The sequence below is a fragment of the Bufo gargarizans genome, chromosome 6 (assembly GCF_014858855.1).
Source record: "Bufo gargarizans isolate SCDJY-AF-19 chromosome 6, ASM1485885v1, whole genome shotgun sequence".
Taxonomy (NCBI): Eukaryota; Metazoa; Chordata; class Amphibia; order Anura; family Bufonidae; genus Bufo; species Bufo gargarizans.
The window spans coordinates 102,164,682-102,180,016 of record NC_058085.1 but is presented as its reverse complement, the minus strand read 5'-3'; positions in this window follow the sequence as shown (position 1 = coordinate 102,180,016).

Here is a 15,335-nt window from a genome sequence, read left to right as displayed (position 1 = left end):
AGAACATCGAAAGTTGATAGGAAAGATATCCAAATGGATCGTGGACCTCACGGGGACGTGCGATCAGGCAGAAATGATCTAGTGTCAACAAAGAGGCAGCAGGGCCTCTCCTGTATGTTTCCTCATCCAAAATACTGCAGTGACATTCCCTGTAATTTTATATTACTCATTCCAATAACATGACATCTTAAGAGTCCTGTATTGTTTTTTATTGTCACTACCTCCCCGAGTCGGGAGTGGGTAATTGCCGTGTGCCTCCTGCCTTCGTTCGATTTTTCTGCTTTAGTAACTTGACCCACCCTCTCCACCCAATCAGATTTCGGCCTTTGACCTCCCTTAGATGTGGTATCCCTTTCTCAAGCTCCCTCTCCGGCATCGAACCCTGATTTCCCATTACCCGTGATCACCATGGTAGGCGCAGAAAAGAAAATCGAAAGTTGATAGGGCAGACATCCGAATGGATCGTCGCCGTCACAGGGACATGCAATCGCCCAGAGGTTATCTAGAGTCACCAATGCAGCAGCAGACCCTCGCCCCTAATGTTTTATACGGTCAGTTCAGCAGGCCCTTTCTCCAAATATTTTTGAGGGTCACCAGCAGGCCATCAATCATAATTTTTCAAGGGTGTGTATGATGCCCTCCTTTATGTGTAATAAAGGGTGTATTGGAGTGCCAGTTCCTTGTAATTTTTGGCAGCCTTTTCACTTAGTGCATAGGCTTTATGAGTGTAGGAGTCCCACTACCTGAACAATTGTACCACAATGTGAATGAGGCCCTCCTTTATGTGATATACAGGCTGTTTCAGAGTGCCTCTTGCGTGTAATTTTATTGCCCCACTTGCACTTTATATACAATTGAATATACAGGAAAGAATGTTTCCTAACAATTTTTCCTGTAAAATAGATTTTTTTGGGGGGGGTTTTGTGCGTATTTTTGTCAGTCTGTAAAAGTGGCTTATAACTCGGACAACATGGTTCCGAACAGCGACCTGGGAGTCCAAGATGCATCCAGACATCGTCCCCATGGTGTTCCCGATACATTTAGGTGGTGTCTCTGTCACTTTCTGACTGTCAGAACCTCCCAGGGAGCCAGTAGTGGGATGAGGAACCCACTGGCAGTAAGCAGCTGACAGCCCAGAATGCGGTACAAGTTTAGGGATAATCCAAGAGGGGTAGTCAATGTCCAATCCGGGTCGAGGCAGGCAGCGAAGGTTCAAGGCGGAAGACAGTCCAGGGGTCAGTAGCCGGGAAGGATACAAAGAAACAACAGGCAATAGAAGGATCTGCAGGGAGGCTAGGTGTTCACCATAAGGTGGAATAACTCAGCAATGAACCAGAGCTCAGGCCAGGTCTTTATAGCCAGGGAAGGTAGGAACCACCCTCCCCAGGAACCAATGGCAGGCGAGGAAGGTGGAAGGTGTGTACTGGGAATCTCCCTCAGCAAGGCTCACACCTGACAGCCGGATAATGCAGGAACTCTATGCACCCGGAAATGTGCGAGCAGCCTGTGTACTGCGCACACGCCGTGCACCCGCACCTCGGGCACCAGGTGTTCTACCGAGCTGAAGGGGAACCCGTGCCCTGCGCCGTGCCCGTGGTCCCAGAGTAGGGGTAACACCCCCTGCTTCCTGACAGAGCCCCCCACCAAGGAGCGGCCTCCGGACGCGACCCTGGGAAGGCCTCTCGGGGTGAGCCCGATGGAACGCCCGCACCTTGGCGGCCGCATGGACATTCCCCAAGGGCTCCCAGGAACGCTCCTCGGGACCGTACCCCTTCCAGTGGATGAGATACTCCAGGACCCCACGCCGGCGGCGGGAGTCCAGGATCTCCTGGACTTCATACTCATCATCGTTATTCACCTGGATGGGAGGTGGTGGAGCAGGTGCCCGGTCCGGGAATGGGTTGGCACGGTGTGGTTTCAACAAGGACACGTGGAATACCGGGTGGATTCCCAGGGAAGTAGGCAACTGGAGCTTGGCTGCAACGTTGTTGACCATACTCACGATCTCAAAGGGACCAATGTAACGGGGTCCCAGTTTTCGGGAGGGACAGGACAGCTTGAGGTGCTGTGTGGAAAGCCACACCTTGTCCCCGTCTTTGTACCTGGGGAATTCTGTGCGTCTACGGTCTGCCTGCATCTTGTGCCGCTGCTGAGCGGCCTGGAGTTGTTGCGTTAGGGTCCGCCTCAGTTCTCGTAGGAGCCGGAGCCGTTGAGCCACTTCAGGCACTGGGACATCAAGGGGGAGATCCGGGAGAGTTGCGGGATGATAGCCGTAGTTGGCATAGAATGGTGAGAGCCCGGTGGAGGAATGAAGCTGATTGTTGAAGGAAAATTCCGCGAAGGGGAGATGGCTCACCCAGTCGTCTTGTAGATGGGATGTGTAACAGCGAAGGAACTGTTCGAGAGTTTGGTTGGTCCTTTCGGTCTGCCCATTGGACTGGGGGTGATAGGCAGAAGACAGGCTGCGAGTGATATGAAGGCTACGGCAAAACTGGGTCCAAAAGCGGGAGGTGAATTGTGAGCCCCGGTCTGAGACGATGGAATCAGGGAGCCCGTGCAACCGGAACACGTGTTGGAGGAACAACTCTGAGGTTTTTTGGGCCGTCGGGAGACCGGAGGTCGGAATGAAGTGGGACATCTTGGTACATCTGTCAACCACCACCATGATGGTGGTACAGGCTTGTGAAGGCGGTAAGTCCACAATGAAATCCATGGCTATGTTGCGCCATGGAAGGGTTGGCACTGGCAGAGGCTGTAATAACCCAACAGGTTTTGAGGTGGGACGTTTGTAGAGTGCACACACGGAACAAGACTCTATGAAGGAGCGTACGTCGGCTGCCAAAGAGGGCCACCAAAACTGACGTAGGATGCATTCCATGGTGTTGCGCCTACCTCGGTGGCCTGCTGTGGGGTGGTCATGGTGATGCTGTAGTACAGGCAGTCGCTGGGAGACTGGGACGTAGATCCACTGTTGGTGGTAACAAAGCCCCTGCTTCGTTGGCAGATGGGCTGCCTCCTCTGGAGCTGGCATGCTGGCCCGTCGGATCCTCTCGATCAAGGAGTGTTGGGTGGCTAGAAAGTATGCGGCTGGCAGGATCGGTTCCGGAGGTGCAGGATCGGCCTCGGAGGAGCACATACGGGACAAGGCATCAGCCTTGCCGTTCTTGGATCCCGGTCGATAGGTAATCTGGAGGCGAAAACGGGAGAAAAAGAGAGCCCACCTGGCTTGTCGAGGACGCAGTCGCTTGGCACTGCGGAGATATTCGAGGTTGCGATGGTCGGTGTACACCACCACAGGGTTTTCGGCTCCTTCCAGCAAATGTCTCCATTCCTCCAGGGCGTCCTTGATAGCGAGCAGCTCCCTCTCACCCACATCATAGTTGCGTTCGGCCCCGGTGAGTTTGCGGGAATAAAAGGCAACGGGATGGAGAAGCTGCTTCTCCCCTTGGACCTGGGAGAGAACAGCCCCGATAGCCCCCTCGGAGGCATCGGTCTCCAGAAAAAACGGGCAAGAGGCGTCCGGTTGTACTAGTATAGGTGCCTGTGTGAACAGCCTCTTAAGGTGCTGGAATGCCTGTTGGACCTTCGGGGTCCATTCAAACAGGGTGTTGCTCCTGGTCAGAGCAGTGATGGGAGCGCAGATCGCTAAAAAGTTCCGAATGAATCGGCGGTAAAAATTGGCAAAACCAATGAACTGCTGCACCATCCGCCGATTGCGGGGGACAGGCCAATTCTGGACGGCCTGGATCTTCCTGGGGTCCATCTCCACTCGACCTGGGGATAGGATGTAGCCCAGGAACTCAATGGACGAGACTTCGAAGGTGCTTTTTTCAAGCTTGCCATAGAGACTGTGGGTCCGCAGACGCTGGAGCACCGATTTGACATGCCGTTCGTGTTGTGGCAGTGATCTGGAGAAGACAAGGATATCGTCCAGATATACCACAACATGGGTATCCAACAGGTCACGGAAGACGTCATTGATGAAGCACTGAAATGTGGCAGGGGCGTTACAGAGCCCGAAGGGCATGACAAGGTACTCGTAGTGCCCAAACCGTGAGCGGAATGCTGTCTTCCACTCATCCCCCTCCCTGACACGAATCAGATTGTAGGCCCCACGGAGGTCGATCTTGGTGAAGAAACGGGCATCCTTGACTCTGTCCAGCAAGTCGGGAATGAGAGGGAGTGGGTACCGGTTTTTCTTGGTGATGTCGTTCAGGGCCCGGTAATCGACACAGGGCCGGAGACCCCCATCTTTTTTTCCCACAAAGAAGATGCCGGCCCCAACTGGAGAGGTCGAGGGACGGATGAACCCCTTCGCTAGGCTCTCCTCTATGTAGTCCTTCAGGGCCCTGGTCTCGGGTTCGGACAGATTGTACAAGCGCCCGTACGGCAGTGGGGCTCCAGGGAGCAGGTCAATGGGGCAATCATAAGGCCTGTGTGGCGGCAAGGCGCCTGCTCCTTTTTTTTCAAAAACGTCTGCATAGTCCCGATATTTGTCAGGTAGTCTGTGTTCAACGGTGCCCAGAACCGCAGGAGGGCTTGGAGCCGGAGACGCGTGAACAGGAGAACCGGAGGGGGGCGTGAAGGTGATGGAGCCAGAGGTCCAGTTAATCGTGGGGTTGTGTCTCCTAAGCCAGGGGATGCCTAAAATGACTGGAAACAAGGGGGAAGGCACAATGTCCCACACGATCTTCTCGGAATGGTAAAGGCCGATGCGGAGGAACAAGGGATGTGATTCCATGGCGATAGGTCCCGTCTTTAGGGTGCTGCCATCCACCAGATGCAGCTGGGATGGGTTCTTCTTAGGGCGCAACGGGATGCCTAGTTGGGAAGCCAGATCCTTGTCCATAAAACAGCTGCTTGCGCCCGAATCAATGATGGCAGAGAGATCAATATTGTTGTTGCCCAGCTGCAGGGAAACAGGGATGGTGAGATGAGACGAGTTGTTATACATAGGTAGGTTAATGCATACCGTGGGTGTCTCCGGCCTACCTTCGGTAGGTTTGATGGGACAGTCCTTCAGGAAATGGCCCGGTTTTGCGCAATATAAACACAGATGCAAGGTTCTTCTCCTGGTTCTCTCCACCGTGGACAGGGGACCCCGAACAGCCCCGATCTGCATCGGCTCCTCCTGGTTACCGTCTGCTGCCACAGGAACAGGAAGCCTTAAGGGTTCCGACCGGCGCTCCGTTAGAGGCGGGGTCTGTTGTCGCTCCTGTCGTCTTTCCCGGAAGCGGCGATCCAGGTGGGTTACTGAGTCCATCAGGCCCCCCAAGGAGCCCGGCACCCCAATGCGGGCGAGCTCATCCTTGAGCTGCTCGGACAAACCGATGCGGAATTGGTCAATCAAGGCCACCTCGTTCAAGCCCGTATCCGGGGCTACCTCACGGAATTCCATGATGTAATCCTCCACTGGACGTCTGCCCTGGCGGAGGGTGCGCAAGGTACCCCTGGCGGTTGAAGAACGCAGGGGGTCATCATAAAGTCTTTGCATAGCTGCGGCAAAGGACTTCCAAGATGCCAGCACTGGGTCATCGGCTAGTAGGAGTTGGTGCGCCCAGGTCTGGGGAGGCCCTGAGAGCAAGGAAATTGCCGTGCGTACCTTGACGAAGTCCGTGGCATATGTACGTGGCCTCAGGGAAAACAACAGCTCGCAGGAGATGATGAAGGAGCGGTACTTCCTCCGATCTCCTGAAAACCGCTCAGGGAGGCTGACTGACGGCTCGCTAGAGACCACTTCCAGGGTGCGCGCCGGCGTAGGGGGAGGCGAGGGTGGTAGCGCGGTGCGCTCTGCGATGCGCTGCTCCTGTGTGGCAACCCTCTGCAGCAGGTGCTCATGACTCGTTTGCATCTCCTGAAAGGCCTGCGTCATGAGGTTAAGTTGCTGGGTCATGGCCGTCATGGGATCCACTGCTTTTGCGGGTTCCATGGTGAAGGCTGAGTTATTATGTCAGAACCTCCCAGGGAGCCAGTAGTGGGATGAGGAACCCACTGGCAGTAAGCAGCTGACAGCCCAGAATGCGGTACAAGTTTAGGGATAATCCAAGAGGGGTAGTCAATGTCCAATCCGGGTCGAGGCAGGCAGCGAAGGTTCAAGGCGGAAGACAGTCCAGGGGTCAGTAGCCGGGAAGGATACAAAGAAACAACAGGCAATAGAAGGATCTGCAGGGAGGCTAGGTGTTCACCATAAGGTGGAATAACTCAGCAATGAACCAGAGCTCAGGCCAGGTCTTTATAGCCAGGGAAGGTAGGAACCACCCTCCCCAGGAACCAATGGCAGGCGAGGAAGGTGGAAGGTGTGTACTGGGAATCTCCCTCAGCAAGGCCCACACCTGACAGCCGGATAATGCAGGAACTCTATGCACCCGGAAATGTGCGAGCAGCCTGTGTACTGCGCACACGCCGTGCACCCGCACCTCGGGCACCAGGTGTTCTACCGAGCTGAAGGGGAACCCGTGCCCTGCGCCGTGCCCGTGGTCCCAGAGTAGGGGTAACACCCCCTGCTTCCTGACACTGACCTTTTCCAATGGACCACGCACCTTCCCCTCTTCAGAGCAGGGGGTGCCTAGTTGTCTCCCATTGATTTCCATTATACTCGGGTGCTCGGCCGAGCACATGAATATAGCAATGTGTTCGGGTCGACTAACCGAATACTTTGGTGCTCGATCATCACTATTAATGATGCGATATACTGCCAAAGCACTTATATGGTGAACATATTCTCTTTTTCTTGCTCCTTGTAAATCCCGAATGGTTGTGTGTAGACATCAAATAGTTAACTTTGCCCACCCCCTAGTTAGTCAGTTTTGTTCATCAGGCCTAGAGGAAGCATGTGTTTGTGTAAGTTGCTGAGAGCTAGACCTAGTTCAGGGGACCTGAGATTGAAACCTGCCAGGAAAGCAACTGAACTTAAAGACTATTCAGAGAACAGGGAGAGATCAACCATTTCAAGGCCGTGCTGGAAAGACAGTAAGATAATCACTCGTTTATGGCAACAGACTTTACTGCTTGTAGAAAAAGTATATTGCGTCAGTGCCCATCACTCTTTGGAGACGGATGGGCTACCTGGAACTGAGATCTGCACCCTACAGCCTGGATGTTGCAGAAAGAGTTAATGAGAACGGAATTGCACAAATGTGGTTATTTTGGAAGATTGCAAAATGTACTATGTATCTAGAAAAAGTATAGGGGACGATTACTACCCTCATTGCTACTGCCTATACACACCTATTGTTCTACTCTATAATATACCTCAGAACTGTGCCTACTGCTTTTATATGTACTACTTCTCCCATCAAGAGAGACTGTATGTATTTCAACTTAACCAGCCTGGTCATTGACTCCACCATCCATCGACAGTGCCTATCATCTTGCTCTCCTCCTTTGTAGTAGGGAAAACTCCCGTATGAGCTATTCCAACAGTACACAGCATAAATCCATGGTGTGTCCACATCCAGGAAATCCATGAATAGGAAGAAATGTACTAAATGAAATCTGATGCATTATTCCAATATAAAAATTTGAAAAAAATCTTCACAGTGACTTTCTGACGCACTTCGACTGAAAAACAGCCTTACTCAAGATCTCCTGCCTTGCACCTCCAAACCCATCTATACCAAAGGCAGCCCACGTAACACCACCTAGAAGCCCCAAAGTCAGGGAGTGCCCCAAAGGGAAGAAAAAATGTGCCCTTCCCATCACTACACCTCCAATACCCCAGTGCAAGGGGTATCTGCATATACTGTAAAATTGTTCTTTAATGTTTTGTTATATATTGTTATGTTATCTATTGTAATCCCTTGTATACTTCCAGCATAGCTCTGATTAGCTCTGTATGGTAGTGACAGAGTTCACTAATCCTGGCTCAGCCATTTGCAGGGGTTGCTAAGTGGCCTGCTCCATCCCTAGCTCTAGAGAGCTCTAGGGAGGGTTCAGAGAGGAAGAAGTCCATGTTCTTCCTCTTTTCAGGCCCAAGAGAGCAACAGAGAGCTACAGATCTCTGCAAGATCTACAGAAAGAGAAAGTCAGAAAAAGAAAGGAGAGAGAAAGGAGAACTTGGAGTCAGTAAGGTAATCTGCTACTACAGACATTCAGACCTAACTGCAGTGGAGGGACACTGTTAAGACTCCTTTAACGCTTGGGCATATCCCTGCCAGACATTCCTTCAAAGCCCTGTATCCTGCAGTGGACACTACAGCCACCTTTGCCCGAGTACGACATTGCCAGAGTACTATTGCCTGCCATAGATTCTATCGAGAGAGACTTTAGCAAGATAAAGAAAAAAAGGGCACTACTTTTTTTGCGATGCGTGGACACCATCCAAGTGAATGGGTCCGTATCCGTAGGCGGTGGACACACAGTTGGTGCCTGTGCATTGCAGACAGCAATTTGCGGTCCACAACACGGGCCTGACCGGTACACGATCCTGTGCATGAGCCTTTACACTGACAGTCTGCTTATTAGTGGGACTATTAGATTTCTGTACATGGCAGACCAAGAAGCCTTTCTAAGTCCTCCAGCCGCCGTAGGAACTATCACCGCGATGGGCCGATGAGGTACAGAGAAACCCCTTCCTCTGTAAACCATTTAGATGCACAGTCAGCATTGATTGCAGCATCTAAGGAGTTAAAGGGTCCAGGGACAGAGTTATCTGCAAAGGAGGTGACTAGCGGAGCCACTAACACAGATTTGAGCCTATATTAATAGTATTAATAGTGATATGTGTTTTGTAGAGGTGCATCTGGGCACCTGATTTCTTGCCTAAACTTAACATCAATCTCATTTAAAAAGAGCAATCACATCCTTAGTTGTCATTAAAACCCATTGTTTCATACAAGATGTTCCTCTAAGGCGACTTAATATTACGACACGCTAAACATAAGCACTGACAGGAAGTCATCTCCTCAGCAACGGTGACCACAAAAGCTCAGCACACTTTTTTTTTTTTATCTGACTGAATTACCAGTGTGGCGGAACATAATTAATCCTTCTAATACCAATTTGTCACAGCTGGACCATCTCGGAAGTCTCTTGGAAATACCTGTCGTGGCTCTTAAGTACCCTAAGCTAATTGGTATATACAGAACAGATTTATTTCACCTTGTGCAACTCTTTTCTTACACCACAATTTAATATATCATACCTCTTAGTATATGGCCCTTGATAACACCCAGCTGTTGGTATGGAGCTTACTACTTTAACCATCATACTGGGCACCAATGCAAAATCTATACACCAACCTATCATGTGCTATTTATAGTACTACTGACAGAAAGGCATTTGGGTCATGTCAGACACCAGGCACTTTATACTACTGCTACCCTGATACCCTCTATACTGACACCACTAGATGGCAACCTCCGATATTTTTTAAATCAGATACCACTCATACAGTTTGTAATACAGACATGTAATCCTGCTGCCACCCCCAATACTGTGCCCATTGTGTCCCCAATGCCCCAGGTACTATACTGCTGAAAAAATAGTGACCCTAGTAGACATAATTGGAGTCATTTATCAAACTGGTGTAAAGTAGAACTGGATTTCCAAAAGAGCTGTCAAAAATGAATGGTGGAACCTGATTGGCTGCTATGGGCAACTAAGCCAGTTCTACTTTACACCATTTTGATAAATTACCCGAAATGTTCCTATAGTGTCCGTAGCAGCTATAATGTCCCCTAGAGTGCCCCCAGTAATAATAACACCCTATATTGTGCTCCAGGCAATAATCCCTGTATAGTGTCCCCATATAGTAATTTGCACCACACTGCCCCCACATAGTAATCCCCCCATAGTAATTTGCCCCCACACAGTAATTTCCCCAAAACTGCCCCTCTATAGTAGTTTGCCCCCACACAGTAATTTTACCTACATAGTACTTCCCCCTACACCGCCCCCACATAGTAATTTCCCCCACACTGCCCCCACATAATAATTTCCCCCACACTGCCCAATATAGTAATTTCCCCCCACATAGCAATTTCCCCCACACTGTCCCCACATAGCAATTTCCCCACACTGTCCCCACGTAGCAATTCCCCCACACTGTCCCCACGTAGCAATTCCCCCACACTGTCCCCACGTAGCAATTCCCCCACACTGTCCCCACATAGAAATTTCCCCACACTGTCCCCACGTAGCAATTCCCCCACACTGTCCCCACGTAGCAATTTCCCCACACTGTCCCCACAAAGCAATTTCCTCACACTGTCCCCACATAGCAATTTCCCCACACTGTCCCCACATAGCAATTTCCCCACACTATCCCCACATAGTAATTTCCCCCAGCTCCCCCACATAGTAATTTCCCTACACTGTCCCCACATAGCAATTTCCCCCACACTGCCCCCACACAATAGTTTCCCCCACACTGCCCCCACACAATAGTTTCCCCCATACTGCCCCCACACAATAGTTTCCCCCATACTGCCCCCACATAGTAAATTTCCCCCAGACTGACCCATATAGTAATTTCCCCCCACATAGTAGTCCCTCCCATAATAATTTGGCCACACACAGCCCCCACATCCCCCTGGATGTACTCGATGTCTCTTCACTAATATGTCCTCCTGTGTCCTCCCCCACATGTCCCCCAAAGTAGGCACATGAAATAAAAAATGAAAAAAAAATGAAAAGCTAAATACTTACATATGTCCAGGGCCAGGTGCTTGCTCGCAGAGGAAGGTGGGATGAGGCAGGCGTGCACATGTCACAGTGCTGCGTCCCGGCACAGATGCGTGATGACGTCATCATCACGCCCGCCTGCGCCGGGATCTCACTACCGCATAGGCCTTAGGCCTACTAGGCCTGAAGCCTATGGCAATGATCGGCGACGGGACAGGGAGTTATGCGCTCCCGTGCCCTACCACAGTATGTGGGCGTTTCGGTCGGCTCTGGGCCCCCCAGCGGTGCTGGGCCCGGGGCTGCCGACCTGAACGTCCCTATTGTAATCCGCCACTGCAAGGAATCCATATATTCTGGGCTTTTAAACTGATGTAATAAAATATAATAGAGGGTGATGGAGAGAGAGAGAGAGAGAGAGAGAGAGGGAGAGAGATAAACCTGCAGTGAGTGCTATACTGCCACAGCAATCTTTAAAGCTATAGTACTTAATTTTATATTACCATGTATCCGCCCAGTTATAATTCATAATTCGCAGACAGAAATGTTATACATTTATATACCAATTTGTCCACCATCTTCCATACTATGTTGCTGTTGCTGCTACTACTACCTCTACACAGCTACACATCTGTGGCTTTTTGCTTTCAGCTTCCTTTGTTTGGTTTCCCTTTATACAATATATACACAATTGTATATAATATCATTATTTGTATAAAATATAATGTTCAGCCCTTTGGACCTTTACATGTCTATATTCAGATACTTTTGTGAAAGTGCCCCACATATGCTATGCCAGGATGTAGTAAACCTCGGGAGGGGGCGGGGCACAGACAGGAACATGCTCTGTGGCCCCATTCATAAAGTGTAAACTCCGTACTCCGTACCCCGCTGAGAAGTCAGCGGCTGCAGAAAAGTGAATTTAAAGCGCACAGGGAAAGATGCACTTTAGGGAGTAAAAACTATTAAAAATGTAAAATCCATTAATAAATTATATTAGAAAAAGTATTATTAGGGCATTTAGGACACTTTACCTAAAACTTAATTAAAAGTTTAGTTACTCTTTTTAATTCCTCCTGAGCCCACATTCACAGTGAGGAACAGAAGTATTTGAACACCTTGTGATTTTGCAAGTCCTCTAACTTAGAAATAATTGAGGGGTCTGAAATTTACATTGTAGGTGCATTCCCACTCTGAGAGACAGAATAAAAAAATAAATAAAATAAAAATGGAAATCACATTGTATGATTTTTAAAGAATGTATTTGCCTTGCACTGCTGAACATAAGTATTTGAACACCTGAGAAAATCAGTGTTAATATTTGGTACAGAAGCCTTTGTTTGCAATTAGAGGTCAAAAGTTTCCTGTAGCTCTTGACCAGGTTTGCACACACTGCAACAGAGATTTTGGCCCACTCCTCCACACAGATCTCATCTAGATCTGTCAGGTTTCGGGGCTGTCGCTGAGCAACACGAAGTTTCAGCTCCCTCCAAAGATAGATTTAAGTCTGGAGACTGGCTAGGCCACTCCAGAACCTTGATATGCTTCTTACGGAGCCACTCCTTGGTTATCCTGGCTGTGTGCTTTGGGTCTTTGTCATGTTGGAAGACCCAGCCATGACCCATCTTCAATGCTCTGACTGAGGGAAGAAGGTTGTTGATCAAAATCTCACAATAAATGGCCCCATTCATCCTCTCCTTAATACAGTGCAGTCGTTTTGTCCCCTTCGCAGAAATGCACCCCCAAAGCATGATTTTACCACCCCCATGCTTCACAGTAGGGATGGTGTTCTTTGGATGCAACTCATCCTTCTTTTTCCTCCAAACACGATGAGTGAAGCTCAGACCAAAAAAGTTCTACTCTGACCACATGACTTTCTCCCGTACCTCCTCTGGATCATCTCCAGATGGTCATTGGCAAACTTCAGACGGGCCTGGACATGTGATGACTTGAGCAGGAGAACCTTCTGTGCAATGTATGATTTGAAACCATGACGGCGTGGTGTTCTACCGACAGTGACCTTTAAAAACTGTGGTCCCAGCTCTCTTCATGTCATTGACCAGCTCCTCCCTTGTAGTTCTGCGCTGATTCCTCCCTTTTTTTTATCATCAGTGATAACCCACGAGGTGAGATGTTACATGGAGCCCCAGTCCGAGGGAGACTGACAGTTGTCTTTAGCCTCTTACATTTTCTAACAATTGCTCCAACAGTGGATCTATTTTCACCAAGCTGCTTGGCAATTGCCCTGAAGCCCTTTCAAGCCGTGTGGAGTTCCACAATTCTCTCTCTGGTGTCTTTTGACAGCTCTTTGGTCTTGCCCATGGTAGTAGTTGGCGTCTGACTGTGGGGTGGACAGGTGTCTTTAAAGAGCTCAGGCAGGTGCTACTAAGTTAGATTAATGAGTGGAGTAGAGGTGGACTTTTTAAAGGCACAGTAACAGGTCTTTGAGAGCCAGAATTATTGCTGTTTCTCAGGTGTTCAAATACTTATGTTCAGTAGTGTAAGACAAATAAATTCTTTAAAAATCATACAATGTTATTTAATGATTAATTTATTTATATTCTGTATCTCAGAATGGAAATGCACCTACATTTTCAGACCCCTCCATAATTTCTAAGGGTGAGAACTTGCAAAATCGCAGGGTCTTCAAATACTTCTGTTCCTCACTGTACCTATTTTACTTGTTACATGTACTGAAGACCATGTATTAAAGAGTTTGTCTCATCATGGACAATGGGGGTATATCACTAGGATATGCCCCAATTGTCTTATAGGTGCGGGTCCCTCACCTATATCGAGAACGGAGCCCTTCAAGGTGGTGGCTGGAGGACTCCAGTCCGGCCACACGCAAGCCGGCTCCCCATAGAAGTGACTGGGAGCGTTCCGCGCATGTGCGGCCCCCGCTCCCATAAATTTCTATGTGGCCTATGGAAATAGCTGAGCCAGGGCTCTGCTATTTTCGCCGGCCCCATAGAAAATGAATAGGGGACAGCTGCGCATGCGCAGTCCGCCCTTCTTCACTTGTGGGGCTCAATTTTTGATATAGGTGCGGGTCCCAGTGGTGGGACCTGCACCTATAAGACCATGGGGCATATCCTAGCGATATGCCCCCATTGTCCATGATGAGACAACCCCTTTAAAGGGAATTTATCAGAACAGTTTAGGCCTCCAAACTGCCACATACCTGTTTTCCAGGACAGTAACAGGTTCCCAATGAAGTTCTTCTACTTGCCTGCAGGTTTGGCATCATACAGAAAATACCTTTTGAATTCTGTAATCCTGTGCCTGTGATATGTCATGGGGGCAGATCCACTGAGACTTCATATGCAATTCAGCCATATAACATTTTGAACATTTGTTGTTAGATGAGAAGGATACTACTCACGCTTCAGAAGACCTCTTGGTCCTTTCTTTACTTTATTTTTCACAATTGAAAAGTGTTGCATGGCTCTCAGGCCCACTTGTTCAGAGTTCGCCGAGTTAAACCACATTCAAGCGCGACGTTTTGGGGGTCACGCCCCCTTACTCATGCAGATCCACTGAGAAATCACGCTGGTCACTCCCAGGTAACATACCAGGTATATCATCACTAGTGATGAGCGGCATAGGCAATATTTGTTTTGTGAATTTTCTGCATAATATTCGCAATAATTTAGAGAATTTTAGTGATCTTGTCATTATTTTTTGCGCAAATCGGCACTAATGATGCGCATATATTTTGTGCAATACATGCAACTTCACATTTTATCAGGTCTGAGTAGATATTACTGATTAGTGCATTGTTGTGACATCACAGCACAATGTCTGTAGCATGTACAGTATGTATGGACAGCAGAGAAACAGTAATTCCTATCACACTACGTAACACCCTACACTATATCACAATCTAACCTACACTGACTATCTCCCACTAACTATCTGTCTTAAATATGTAAGCTAACTAATTTAATTGGATAAGGAATAGGATCCAGATAAAAAGCACAGAGCACAGCAATGTCACTGCTCTCTCTCTCAGAACTGCAAAAAAAAAAAGCAGGAAATGGCTGCTGGGGAGGTTCTTATAAAGTAAGGGGTAGGCAACTTTCCTATTGGTTGCTAGAGATGTCGCTAATCTCTGACAAAGGTATTGCAGTCTTCTCATTGGCCCACAAGCAAGAAGGGAGGTTACTGATAAAAAAAAATCTAGAATATTCGCGATTATGAATACAGTTGCAAGAAAAAGTATGTGAACCCTTTGGAATGATATGGATTTCTGCATAAATTGGTCATAAAATGTGATCTGATCTTCATCTAAGTCACAACAATGGACAATCACAGTCTGCTTAAACTAATAAACACACAAATAATTAAATGTTACCATGTTTTTATTGAACACACCATGTAAACATTCACAGTGCAGGTGGAAAAAGTATATGATCCCCTAGACTAATGACATCTCCAAGAGCTAATTGGAGTGATGTGACAGCCAACTGGAGTCCAATCAATGAGATGAGATTGGAGGTGTTGGTAACAGCTGCCCTGCCCTATAAAAAAACACACAGCAGTTCTGGGTTTGCTTTTCACAAGAAGCATTGCCTGATGTGGATGATGTATTGCACAAAAGAGCTCTCAGAAGACCTACGATTAAGAATTGTTGACTTGCATTAAGCTGGAAAGGGTTATAAAGGTATCTCCAAAAGTCCTGCTGTTCATCAGTCCACGGTAAGACAAATTGT